This window comes from Dysidea avara, chromosome 3 (genome assembly GCF_963678975.1).
Source record: "Dysidea avara chromosome 3, odDysAvar1.4, whole genome shotgun sequence".
Taxonomy (NCBI): Eukaryota; Metazoa; Porifera; class Demospongiae; order Dictyoceratida; family Dysideidae; genus Dysidea; species Dysidea avara.
In genome coordinates, this window is record NC_089274.1 from 19,146,230 (window position 1) to 19,160,860 (window position 14,631).

The 14,631-nt window shown below is 38.5% G+C and overlaps 1 long non-coding RNA gene across 1 annotated transcript; it reads right to left on the reverse strand.

Annotated features, from left to right (window-relative positions):
- Positions 1-4,094: 4,094 nt before the first annotated feature.
- On the reverse strand, positions 4,095-6,130 carry LOC136249952 (uncharacterized). The gene is made up of 5 exons (XR_010698404.1): positions 4,665-6,130; positions 4,568-4,615; positions 4,465-4,515; positions 4,333-4,417; positions 4,095-4,274 (listed from the first exon to the last, which is right to left on the reverse strand). It is a non-coding gene; the product is annotated as an uncharacterized lncRNA (long non-coding RNA).
- Positions 6,131-14,631: the final 8,501 nt, after the last annotated feature.

Consider the following 14,631-nt stretch of genomic DNA (forward strand, 5'->3'; position numbering starts at 1 on the left):
GATTCATCAATCCTGTAATCCAAGCAGCCAAAAAATGTTTCACTATATGAAATTTATACTCATATTTTTGGCAACATAACAGTTTGCTTACAAGGTTGTTGTCTGTTTTCTCAACTTCACATGTAATGCAGCAACTGATACTCTTTTTCAATCTCACACATGGACTCTTTCAAACTTAATGAAGTTCACGTGAAGCGCTATCTAATGATCTACTAAGCCCCCTGGTGAACTTCAGTGTCTGCTAGTTTTGTATTACAACTATTAATACTCATGTGAAATTCCAAATAGTAATTTTGCAATTAAAAAAAGCGATGTCCTACCTCTTCTCCTCCCAAACCCACCTAAACTGGTTGTCGTTGAGCAAGTGCGATGAACCAAATCAGCATGATGTTCAGTTTAGTTGGGCAAAAGCCCTGGCACTAGATCAATATGTAAATAGGGTATGGTGGATTGATTTAGTGAATTGTGCCACTGTTGTGAACACCTTTGAACACTAATTTTTGTAGTGTAAACTACAGAACAAAGTAAAATTTTGCCAGCCCTTTATTTGCAACTTGGCAAACATTTGGCCAATGACTGTTATAATTGACTACCCTCTTTTTACCCAGGTAGTAGCAATTTGTACTTTCAATAATTGTCTACTACACAGAACCACTGTCAGAGGGATTTGATGGAATATGATGGCAATGCAGTGACTCAGTAATAACTCTTATTATTTAGGACGTTCTATACAAGTGCACGTACAATACACAGCAATATCACATGCAAGAAAACATCTTGACTGTGGGAAAGTATGGTTACAGCACAGGCTGGGGACTTAGTACTCGTCAGTTCAAATCCTACCTATTGAGATAAATGTGTAACAACATGATTGGCTGTTACTCACTGATAATAAATTAGTCTTCAGCAACACAGCTCGAACAGCTAATTACCTCCCATATGCATCTCACACCACCTACATATATTGGAGAACATCCTCACTTAGTTCAGTTCATAGAGCCACTCCATGATGCATTTTTTGCGCAAGGAAACCGTATGACCGCAACGATTTGTAGATGGGTCGTGTGATAAACAGCTTCCGCTGTTACGTAACCCTCGCCACGTAATTTTGTGGTTGAGAAAGTCTGTACATTTTGCTTGTACAAAAAAAGGTGACGCACGCATAGTGTAGCCAGTTGTCTGTAATGGTCACCGAAACCTTATTCATAGCGTTGTTGCTGATAACTCCCTCGTAGATCGTACCAGTATGGCTTCCATCTATGCTTCCACCATAATTATAATATATTAGTATGACGGCGCCCGTCCCTTTGCGAAGGTGCGGGCGCCGACAGACTAATAATGTATGCGTTTGCCTACATTATCTACTAGCTATAGCTTTTCCACCAATATGCACTGTGACCATGCCATGCACTGTGATGTATCTGGTCAAGACACTATAGACGGGTTGCCTATTTAGGGCGTATCCCTTGGCTTGTGTAACGCGAGCAAACGCGACTTTCCATTTTACGCATGATTACAATGTTGGTCAAGAAGTCAACAAAAAACCCATTTTTTAAAATAGTTTGACAAACGTTTTTGATTTAAAAGGTACAAGGTGAGTTAAAATCATTCAGTCTATCATTCTAAGTAGTAGCAAAGTCTTACAAAGAATGTTTTCAGCGAGTTTTATCGCTTTCCAAATACCCGAAATTGAGAGAAACTCATCTTCTCGTTCAGCCTTCACCTTACACGCTGGATATGTTATAGTTCGAACCTTTCTCTATAACATACTTTCTGTTCTGAAGGCTGGCTAACTCCTATTTGTTAAAGTTAACTGAAACGTTCATTTTCTCCATTAGCCGTAATACATTTTTGCCAGCCGGCTGGCAAACTCTGCAGAGTCAGCTAAGTGCAGAAAGTATTCTTCTCTGATTCCATCATTTCACTTCTCCCCTTTATGTGTTGAGACCTTGGGTGCTTGGGGATCATGTGCACGCTCATTAGTGAGGCGGATAGGTTCCCAGGTGATGGAACAGTCTGGTGATAATAGGGCCACCCAATTTTTGATTCAGAAGGTTGCCATTGATGTTCAATGTGGCAATGCTGCTTCTGTAATGGCAACAATACCATCATCCCAGGACTGGGCAGAGTTTGCCTCTCTGCCCACTGTTTAAGTGTTTATTTATATTATCATTGTCTTAGTATCTTAAAAAAAAAAACATTTTTGACTTAGCGAACTCGGAAAGTATGTGGAAAATTTACGGTAAAACGACCACGCCTTAAAAAGGCAACCCGTCTATACGCCGGAGTCAGTAGTTTGCAAGCCAAGTACTGGTATGTTTTGTCTGGAATCAAGTGCCTATTGATATCTTGGGAATTGCAACCCGTACTGCCTTTCGCCATGCTGCATATAAACACTTCTGTGGCATTTTCTAAGTAATTTATTGTTGTTGTATTGCTTTCGTGTATTGGTATTTTGTTGTGTAATGTTGTCTTTGTTTTGTAATGTTGTATTTTGTAGTTATTTTTGTATTCTGGACAGTACCTTGTACAGGCTTACACCTTTTGTACTTGTCCTTCCCGGTCTGTGGTAAATTGATAATAATAATAATAATAATAATAATAAAACTGGTCGTTCAGGCGAAACCACAACTCGACGTGCGACCACTATAAACAGGGTTAATTACTAACACCTGTGCGAGCATGGCAAGGAAGCATATAGGTGGTGGAAACAGGGGTATTCACTTTCATTGCGCAGTACCGGCTACTCAGTGCCGGCTTGCAATAAAAGATCGAATACCGTTATAGAACAGTCACCAATCACTCTAATAGAACAGTCACCTTATACAAATTAAGTAGTTAATAAACCTAATGGAATTAGCTATCTTTCTCAGAGTTTCTAATTTGCGAAAAAAATTCTTGGAGCCGACAATCCTCAGACCCATCCAAATCTATTGCATCTGGGATTTTTCCTGAGCTGGACAAGGACATCGGTAGCTAGACAAACACTAATGACAAGGGGGTATTATGAATACAGAAGTCAAGTAATAAGGTTCGTACCTATACAGACGAGTCAGTTTATGTGGAAAAAAGATACAGAGTAGATGCTGGCCATGGTATTACAGGATGAGGGGTAGTTTGTGTTGCATGCATAACTTAAAACAAGTTTAGATTTAGTAGCAAAGGGATAGTACATATTCAGATCATCTTATAGTGATTATATAGCTCCTTAAATTTGCTATATTATCATATTGGAAGGCTGTCTTTGTACCACTCACTATGCAGTAAAGAGTACAAAGATATGAAGTGTAGCTATATACAAACTCAACTAATCTTTTTCAGTCGTCTACAGTGTCCCTGCTATCAGGGCCACCCAGAGAAATTAAGGGGCCCAGGGCAAAGAGTTAAAGTGGAGCCCCAGAGGCAAGGAGGTTTCCATTCTGAATCACAACTTCACCCAAGCTGTAAGTTGAAGACCAAAAAAAAAAAAGTCATGACCTGCTAACAATGACAATAACTACCCCTCACCAACCATATCTCCTTATCTATAAGTCTGCTACACTGCTCCTCTGAAGAACACTGTGACTGCTCTATTAGAGTATTTAGATCTGACTGCTCTATTAGAGTATATCGATCTTGTAAACAAGTATTCAAGGGGCCCTTCATGGGGCCTCCTGGGGCCCCTTTCAGGCTGGGGCCCGGGGCAAAATGCCCCAGTTGCCCCCCCTGTGGGCGGCCCTGCCTGCTATATACCCTTTCCATATAAATTTAACATAATCAAATATGAAATAGTCAACTTACAAGCACAGTATCTCATAATACCCCCATATGTCTCATAATACACATACCTATAGCGTTCCATGAAAAAAATGATCAGACAGTTTATGGGTACACCTTTCCCTATTACACTGTTAAAAATAAGGAGTAACTGTTACTCCCCTAGGGGAGTTCCCCAGAGGATTTAACACCACTATATTTTTGTGGAGAGTAACTAACACCCTGCAAAGGAGTAACAGGAACCCTTTGAAATATCTATTGTAGGGAGTTTTAGGAGAGTTCACATAAGCATGCAAGGCATTTCCTTTACTCCATGAAATTCTGCAAATAACTCCATATAAAATCTCTAATGATGTTAAAGACAACAGCAAAACTGTAACAAAATATTTACAATATCCAGCTTTATAATATTGGAAAGTCACTGAAAAAAGAGATCAGTAGCAAGGCTTCATCATCAGCAAACGGCGCTTCACTGCCACTTCACTGGAGTTACTGCCTGTCACATGACATGTTATCAGCTGTAGTAAATAACAGTATATATAGTAAAGAAATATTCAACAATCACATACTTGTTACCTGTATGGCTGAAGGTACATCACACGCAGTTGCCAACAAAGTTGTAAAAACAATTCTGCCAGACCAGCAGCATTGGTAGTGTAAACTAAAATAAGCACAGTTGCTATCATGCAAAACAGCACTTTTTTCTACCTGGAGTTCATCATTTTGTTTGTCTATTTGTTCACTGATTTCTTGTGGCACCTGTAATATGTTTACAAATTGATGCACAGTCACTGTATGTTAACACACTTACTGGATGTTGTTTAAATTCTATGTTCTCAGTGACATTAAGACATCCGTGCTAAAAAAGTAAATATATGCTTACGTAACTATAAACATTATCTCCTTACAGGTCAAAATTGGAAAGTTGATGAAGTCGAAGACACACAATGTACATTGCATCATAAAGATTCTTGTTAACTGCAGACGATACATCTTACTAGTTAATTCCAGTGAATCTGCATGTAATTATGTAAAGACACTGACAATGATACAGGCTATACAAGGCAATATCATTGTGTCCGGCTGCTAATTAGCCCTAAACGTCAACTGAAAGCAGGCGGACATGATATGTACGCTATGTTTAAGCTAAGTGGCTTTCCGCTCCTCCCTCAAGTCTTCAACTTCTTACACACTGAATACTAGTAGCTAGCGGTGAGCTTGGATGAGCTGAATACTGTACATACTAGTCAGTGATACGACTGAGTCCACCGAATTTTATTCTCTTTCCCTGAGTCTTGAACTATTTCTGCCGTGTCATGATAAGTAGCAACTGTTATCCCAATTTTCAAGAAAGGAAACAAATCTTCACCCTGTAATTACCGTCCTGTAAGTTTAACATCTGTTGTTTCTAAAGTTTTTGAATCTATTATTCGTGAGGGAATGTTAGAGCATTTGTTTAACAACAATTTGATGTCACCATGTCAACACGGATTCCTCCCTCGCAAATCTTGTATGACACAGTTACTGTGTGCACTTGATGATTGGACAGAGACTTTGGACAATGGTAATTCAGTAAATGTTTTGTACCTTGACTTTAAGAGGGCTTTTGACTCTGTTCCTCATGAAAGATTGCTCAAAAAGATTTATGCATATGGTTTTAGAGGTGATCTGTTTAATTGGATACAAGACTTTTTGAAAGGACACAGACAAAGAGTTTCTGTGAATGGTTCAATGTCTGGTTGGAGTGATGTAATAAGTGGAATACCTCAAGGATCAGTCTTGGGTCCTCTCTTCTTTTGCAATTTTCATCAATGATCTACCATCATTATTAAGGAATAAAGTTCTTTTATTTGCAGATGACACAAAAATATATTCCAGCATTAGTCGTGCTAACCCAATATCCTCCCTGCAAGATGATATTAATGCTTGCATTGAATGGTCAGTAATGTGGCAGTTGCCTTTCAACATTTCTAAATGTAAAATACTACATATAGGTCAGTTTAATCCAAGATATTGTTATAAGATGGATGGGATGGACATTGTTAAGGTAAATGAGGAAAGGGATTTGGGGGTGTTGATAGATTGCAATCTCAAGTTTCATAGTCAGTGTTCGGCAGTGGTTAATAAAGCTAATAGACTTCTTGGCCTTATTAAACAGACCTTTTCGGATATTTCTGTAGATTCATTTACATGTTTATACAAATCAATAGTACGTCCTATTTTAGAATATGGTAACTTGGTTTGGGGACCTTACTATAAAACAGACATCCAAAAATTAGAAAAAATCCAACGGAAAGCAACTAGAATGATCAAATCTATAAGAAATCTTGACTACGAGGAACGATTGAAAGTACTTAACTTGCCATCATTACATTATAGATGTTATAGAGGTGACATGATCGCTGTCTACAATATGCTACATAATAAGTATGATATAGACCATTCTGATTTTTTTACTTTTTCACCCATTACCCATACCAGAGGTCATACATTTAAGCTATTTAAATATTTTTCAAGAACAGATGCCAGGAAATATTTTTTTACAAGAAGAGTTGTTGAACCATGGAATAATTTACCCCAAGAAGTAGCATGTGCAGCATCAGTTGATGATTTTAAGAAATTGATAGACCAATATTCATCTAACACTATGTATAAATGTATGTAATTAGTCTACTTGTACTTTTTTTACCTGTTGATCAGGTGTAACAGGCTGTTTAGCCTTATAAATTACCTGTAATAAATAATAATAATAAGGCGCCTAAACCCGGTGGGGTCTATTCTACGGAACGGAACGGAATGATGGACTAAACTGCGGAACGGAATGCTTTCTCAGATTGAAGCTTGCAGCTTACCATTGCTGTACAAGTTATCAGTGGCACTTCCAGCAGGTAATCAAACGTACCCCAAGAAAGATAAAACGAATCTAAAGATCGATTGTGGGTTCTTGTTGGTTGTCATTAGTAACGAAGTACTAATTGTGGGAATAGCTGACTCAGTGTGTTCATCTTCGGATATATCAAGTAGGGAACTTAATGCATGACTTGTTTTTACTAGTAGGTGAGTTATTTTTACTTACTTGACTATAGAATGTACAGTCTGAGGCCCAGCCTTTCTAATCGGCATAAATCAGTATGTGTATAGCTACACTACAAAGGAAACAAGTATGGTGACAAGCTGAATCAACTCAGTCTAAGCAGAATCTAAAGGAATTTTGTGCAGTGTGTGAGGAGCAAACATTCAGATACCTCAAGGAGGCTATATTGTGTGAACATCAATGATTCATTAACAGAGTAGTGGACTATTGTCAGATATCTCAGCCTGAGTACTGAGTTGAATTCTGGATGGGGTCTATTTTACAGAATGGAATGCTTTCTGAATCAACTTGCAGCTTGGCTAGCTGCTATCATTGCTGAAATTGCATTTTATCAGTGGAACCTCCAGGAAAATGGAATAGGATAATTATAAAACATTAATTAAGTGATTGTTTAGGTAATCATGACTTTATTGTCTAATAAACAGAATATATGGTTGATTGAGTGAGGTATCACTTTCAGAATGTTCAGACGACCAGTGATGAGATGCATGGATTCATCGAATTTTTGTTGTGGTTGGAGACATTAAATATCCAAAAGCAAACTGACTGTATAATACTAATTCACTTTCTTTATATTTTCTCAATTTTGAGCCTGTATATAAATAATTGAATTTTCCTTGTCAATAGAAATCCTAGAATGAGATGGGAGAGAAACTTATCTTTGTTTACCTATACTGTACAACCAAGAGTTCGTAATACTGATTTGTATGGGGGAGAGTGTCTAACTCTCAGTATGGCCTGTACAAACACCCTGCATAAAGTTCACCTTTCATCAAATCAACACCTTTACTGGGGATAGAAAACTGTTGATTAGTGTTGCTGAAGAAGGTAAAGCCTTTGTTCTGAAACAAGGCCGAGGTGTTACTTTAAGCAGGGTGTTTGGTGAATGCATTCAAGTTAGACACTCCACCTTATTATGAACTCTTGATACAACTTCAAAGGAAATGAAGAAAACATACAGATGAATCAATAAAATCACTACAGTATAAGGTGAATTACAGACTAGTGAGATCTTGGTTAATTAATGACAGTGGTTGGAGATTAAGTGTGGTAGCTTCTTGTTCTTGAATATGTTGCAAAGTGGAAGTACAAATCAAAATGGGATATCAATTTCATTATGAAAAATTTGTATACATAAATAATCTAGCATTACTATTTCATTTGTCCTCCACTTAAACATGCTACAACAGTACTAGTGTCAGTACATTGGCAGTGAGTCTACCTTGAAATTTCAACTCTAGAGTAGATCCAACACAGGACAGCCCGCACCGTAACAAATACATGTGATCCCATTGTAATTTCATGGACCAGCTGGACTGGGAATCACTTGAAAATAGACGAACAAATTTAACCTGTTTTGTTTGAAGTGAAGCATGTGAAATGTTACACTTAAGAAATCCTAGGATTCTTAGGTGGTATGTAATTAATGTGAGTGAGGTCTGACTAGATACATTGAAATTACACACACATCCTGGTCCAAATCACGTTTGCCTGGTGGCTACGGGCATGGTTTCACATGCGGCTTATAATAGAGATTTGGCTGATCTTGGAGTTTCGGCATTTAGCCTGATTCAAGGCTAGCAGTCAGACACATCCTTGAATTGTGCAACAGATAAAATCAGCTCACTATTGAATACGGCATTAGTCCACTGCACCAGCTGTTAATATATAAATAACTCCATGCATACACTTCAGTGATGTTTGCAGAATATACCCTCCTTACGGTCTGCCAAAATATTTGCTCCTCACACACTGCACAAAATTCTTCAAGTTTTAATTCAGCTGGCTCTTTCCTGTTATCAGTATCTTCCCGCTTGCTTTATTTATACACTGACTTATGACTTGAAAGACCGGCCCAGACTGTTTTCTAAAGTCTAAATAAGAAAAACAGCAAGCTTCAATTTGAGAAAGCGTGCCGTTCCGTGGTTTAGTCCATCATTCCGTTCCGTTCCGTTCCGTAGAATAGTCCCCACCCCTAAACCCTCACGAGCAGTGGTGACTTCCGGTGGTTGGAGCCAGTTTAATAAACCCGGTGTGTCACACGAGACTGAAGAAACAATGAACGAGATAGTGAACGTCCAGTAATTATTCACCAACAAGTAAACACTTTAGTATCACCTTTTAAGCGCTACAATTCTTTAGAGAAGCAAACCGCTTCCAACTACTCAACACGGCTCTGTTGTTAAAGAATAAACCATCATGTAAAGAGTTCAGCTGCAAAGAAATCACCCTGTAGAGCGTTTAAATCACCCTGTAGAGAGTTCGGCTGCAAACAGTTCACCCTGTAGAGAGATCAGCTAGAAGAGGTTACCTTGTAGAGCGTTCAGCTACAAAGAAACCATCATGTAGAGAGGTCAGCTGTAAACAAATCACTCTGTAGAGAGATCATCTACAAAAAGATCACCCTGTAGAGAGTTCAGCTAGAAGAAGTCACCTTGTAGAGAGTTCAGCTACAAAGAAACCACCATGTAGAGAGTTCAGCTGCAAACAAATCATCCTGTAGAGAAATCAGCTACAAACAAATTGCTGTGTAGAAAGATCAGCTAGAAGAAGTTACCTTGTAGAGAGTTCAACTACAAAGAAACTATCATATAGAGAGATCAGCTACAAACAATTCACCCTGTAGAGAGTTCAGCAAGAAGAAGTCACCTTGTAGAGAGTTCAGCTACAAAGAATCCATCATGTAGAGAGAGTTCAGCTGCAAACAAATCACCCTGTAGAGAGTTTCAGCTACGAAAAGATCACTCTGTAGAGAGTTCAGCTAGAAGAAGTCACCTTGTAGAGAGCTCAGCTACAAGAAATCACCATGTAGAGAGTTCAGTTGCAACCAAATTACCTTGTGGAGAATTCAGCTGCAAACAAATCGCCCTGTAGAAAGATCAGCTAGAAGAAGTTACTTTTTAGAGAATTCAGCTACAAAGAAACCATCATGTAGAGAGTTCAACTACAAACAAGTGACCCTAGAGACATCAGCTAGAAGAAGTTACCTTGTAGAGAGTTCAGCTGCAAAGAAACCATCATGTAGAGAGTTCAGCTACAGTACAAACAAATCCTGTAGAAATATCAGCTAGAAGAAGCCACCTTGTAGAGAGTTCAGTTGCACGTGCACCATGTAGAGAGTTCAGTTGCGAAGAAACCATCATGTAGAGAGTTCAGCTACAAACAAATCACCCTGTAGAAATATCAGCTACAAGAAGTCACTTTGTAGAGTGTTCAGTTATAAAGAAACCACCGTGTAGAGTGTTCTGTAATAAATATATGTATTATATATATATATATATATATATATATATATAATTTGTACATTTACTGATAAAATATTTAAAGTATTTAACATCTGCTTCATCTTTTCTTCTTCCTGTGGTAAAGAAAAGAAAATCCCCAAAGCCGGCCTATGGCCAGCTTTGGGGTATACAAACACAAAAAGAAGTGAAATCTAATCAAAAACAGCTAAGCTGTAAAAAAAGGTGCAGCCCCAAAAAGGCCATGGTGAAAAAAGATGTGAAATCCAAGGTGGCGGCCAAGAAATGGCTGTGATGGTAGGTTAATGGTAAAAATTTTAATAACGACAATTCAGGTGAATTTTGTGCCCAAGACAAAATTCACCTGAATTGTCGTTATTAAAATTTTTACCATTAACCTATACAATCACAGCCATTTCTTGGCCGCCACCTTGGATTTCACATCTTTTTTCACCATGGCCTTTTTGAGGCTGCACCTTTTTTTACAGCTTAGCTGTTTTTGATTAGATCAAGACACACGGTAGTGTGTCGTGCGGCCCAAGAAGCCGGCGCGCCACACCGTGAGTATATTTACAGGAAGAAAGTAAACGCGATTTTCACACCTTTGTAGCTCCGTGATTCCTCATCCGATTGAAACCAGAGTTGCTACAGAAGTGCCGGCTAGGTAGGCGAGTCCACATTCCAAATTTGAAGAAAATCGCTCCAGCCATTTCCGAGATACGAGCGACCAAAGTTTGGGTTTTTTTTCTTCGTTTTTTTTTTCTTCTTCTTCTACTTCTTATTCTTCTACTTCTTCTTCTTCTTCTACTTCTTCTTCTTCTTCTACTTCTTCTTCTTCTTCTTCTACTTCTTCTTCTTCTTCTACTTCTTCTTTTCGCACACTTTGCAAATCCGCAATAAAACACGAATTCGTGCTCCAATCGGGCTGAAATTTTGCACACTTAAAGGGCTCATTAAGGCGAATCTCAGTACCAAGTTTGGTAGGAATCCGATGAACATTCACGGAGTTATGACCGATTATTTGCGTAAAAAAAGGTCGAAGGTCTGTCACGCCCACAGGGTAAACCGCTTGAAGGAATGAGCTGAAAATTGCTATGTAGATGGAGTAACTATCGTAGGAGTGCCTTTTTGTGGTTTGAAAGGAATCCAGTTAAAGGCCATCGACATATAACACAAAACCCAACCTGTGTCACAATTACGCGATCGATTTTTATGAATAAAAAACTAATAGTTTTCACGCCTACCAGGCAAACCGCTTAGAGCAGTGAGCTGAAAATCGGTGTGTGGCTGGAATAATTATCATAGAAAGTCCATGCGGTAGTACAGAAGAATCGGATTACAAACCACTGAGTTATGATTCCAAAGCCAACTACGTGTAGCATATGCGAGATCGAGATACTCTAATAGAACAGTCACCCTAATAGAGCATTCAGCTAATTTATTTATTTACTCCATTATAGAATTCTATTACATTGCAAGTTATTCTATAGGAAGTTCAGCTGCAAACAGTTAATCTTATAGACAGTTCAGCAAGAAGCAAGTCACCCTATAGAGAGTTCAGTTACAGATATATCGCTGTAGTGATTTAGAAGAATCAGAACATTACAAGTCACACTGAAGAGAGTTCAGCTATAAACAAGTCATGCACCCTGTGGAGAGTTTGGCTACACTCTCTAGAGAGTTCAGCTACAAACAAGTCACTGTGGAGAGAGTTCAGCTACAAAGAAACTACCCTGTAGAGAGTTCATCTATACACACAAGTTAACCTATAGAGACCAGCTGCAAACAAGTAACCCTGTAGAGATTTCAGCTACAGACAAGTCACTTTATAGTTTATACAATGTTCAGCTACAAATAAGTCACTCTGTAGAGAATTCAGCTACATACAAGTCACTCTGTAGAGAATTTTGCTACAAACAAGTCACAGTGTAGAGAGTTCAGCAACCAAACAACCACCTGTAAAGAGTTCAGCTATACAAACAAGTTACTCTGTAGAGAGAACAGCTAGAAACAAGAGAGGGCTCAGTTAGAAGAAGTTGCCCTGTAAAGATCTCAGTTGCAAAAAAACCCTGTAGAGAGATCAACTACAAACAAATCACCCTGCAGAGTGTTCAGCTATAAACAAATCACCCTGTAGAAAGTTCAGGTACATACAAATCACTCTATATAGAGTTCAGCTACAAAAACATCACTCTGTAGAGAGTTCAGCTACAAAGAAACCATTCTGTAGAGAGTTCAGCTACAAAGTTACCCTACAGTGAAATCAGTTTGAAACAAGAGATTTCAGCTACAAACAAATCAACCTGTAGAGAGTTCAGCTATGAACAGATCACCCTGTAGAGGGTTCAACTACAAACAAGTCACCCTGTAGAGAGTTCAGCTAGAAGAAGGTACATTGTAGAGAGTTCACTTACAAACAAGTCTACCTGTAGAGATATCAGTTACAAACAAATCACCCCCTGTAGAGAGATCAGATCACCCTGTAGAGAGTTCAGCTACAAACAAATCACCCTGTAGAAAGTTCAGGTGTAAAAAAAATCACCCTATAGATAGTTTTGATACAAACAAATCACCCTGTAGAGTGTTCAGCAAGATAACAGTCACCCTGCAGAGACATCAGGTTATCCTATAGAGAGGTCAGCTAGAAGAAGTCACCTTGTAGAGAGTTCAGCAACAAAGAACCCACTCTGTAGAGAGTTCAACTAGAAACTAGTTACCCTATACAGAGATCAGCTATATGTAGAAACAAGTCATCCTGTAGAGAATTCAGCTACAAACACATCACCCCGTATAGATTTCAGCTACAAACAGATCATCATCCTGTAGATAGTTCAGCTATAGATACAAGTCACCCTGTAGTAGGAGAAGTCACCTTGTAGAGAGATCAGCTAGAAACAAGTCACCTTGTAGAGACCAGCTACAAAGAAACCATCCTATAGAGAGTTCAGCTACAAACAAACCACCCAGAGAGTTCAGCTATGAACAGATCACCCTGTAGAGAGTTCAGCTATACAAGTCACCCTGTAGAGAGATCAGCTAGAAGCAAGTCACCTTGTAGAGAGTTCAGCTACAAAGAAACCATCCTGTAGAGAGTTTAACTACAAACAAATCATCCTGCATAGAGTTCAGCTGCAAATAAATTACCCTGTAGAGAGTTCAGCTACAAACAAATCACCCTGTATAGTGTTCAGCTAGATAAAAGTCACCCTACAGAGAGATCAGGTCACCCTATAGAGAGATCAGCTAGAAGAAGTGATCTTTTAGAGAGTTCAGCTACAAAGAACCCACTCTGTAGAGAGTTCAGCTAGAAATAAGTTACCCTATAGAGAGATCAGCTAGAAACAAGTCACCCTGTAGAGATTTCAGTTACAAACAGATCATCCTGTAGATAGTTCAGCTAGATAGAAGTCACCTTGTAGAGAAATCAGTTAGAGGAAGTCATCTTGTAGAGAGCCAGCTAGAAACAAGTCACCTTGTAGAGAGTTCAGTGACAAAGAAACTATCCTGTAGAGAGTTCTTCTACTAACAAATCGCCCTGTAGAGAGTTCAGATGCAAACAAATCACCCTGTAGAGAGTGCAGCTACAAACAAATCAACCTGTAGAGATTTTAGCTACATTTCAAGTCCCTTAGTAGAAAGATCAGCTGCAAACAAGTTATCCAGTAGGGAATAATAGACATGTAATAAATATATTTATATAATTACTGATAAAATCAAAAACAGTTGAAGTATTAAAAATCTGCTCTGTCTTTTTATTCTTCCTGCGGTAAAGAAATAGGATAGGTTAAAAAAGCCCCAAAGCCAGCCTATGGCCAGCCTTGGGAAATACAAATACAAAAAGAAGTGATATCTAATCAAAAACAGCCAAGCTGTAAAAAAAGGTGCGGCCCCTAAAAAGGCCAAGGTGAAAAAAGATGTGAAATCCAAGGTGGCGGCCAAGAAATGGCTGTGATGGTAGGTTAATGGTAAAAATTTTAATAACGGCAATTCAGGTGAATTTGGTGCCGCTTGGTCTTGGCACAAAATTCACCTGAATTGTCGTTATTAAAATTTTTACCATTAACCTACCATCACAGCCATTTCTTGGCCGCCGCCTTGGATTTCACATCTTTTTTCACCTTGGCCTTTTTAGGGGCCGCACCTTTTTTTACAGCTTGGCTGTTTTTGATTAGATATTATTTACTCTAATAAAGCAGTCACATTGAAATGAAACTCTAATACAGCAACCAGCTAAAGAATTCAAGACTATTTGAAGCTTAAACATCAATGAAAATGGTCTGATACAGCAATAAACTGGCATTATTAGCCAATTATGGTGGCATAATTTTGGGAATAATAGGCAATTCTCAAAAGCATAATAGGTGATTTTTTGAGCACTACTCAAAAGCATAATGCTCAATTTTTGGAGCATAATAGCCTCATGCCTAATGACAAGCTATTAACTTTTGAATCGGAATGTATAAAATAGGGCTGCTAACTTTATTATCTATTTTTTGTGTAATAGCTATAGAAGAACAGCAAATGCATGACATATACATC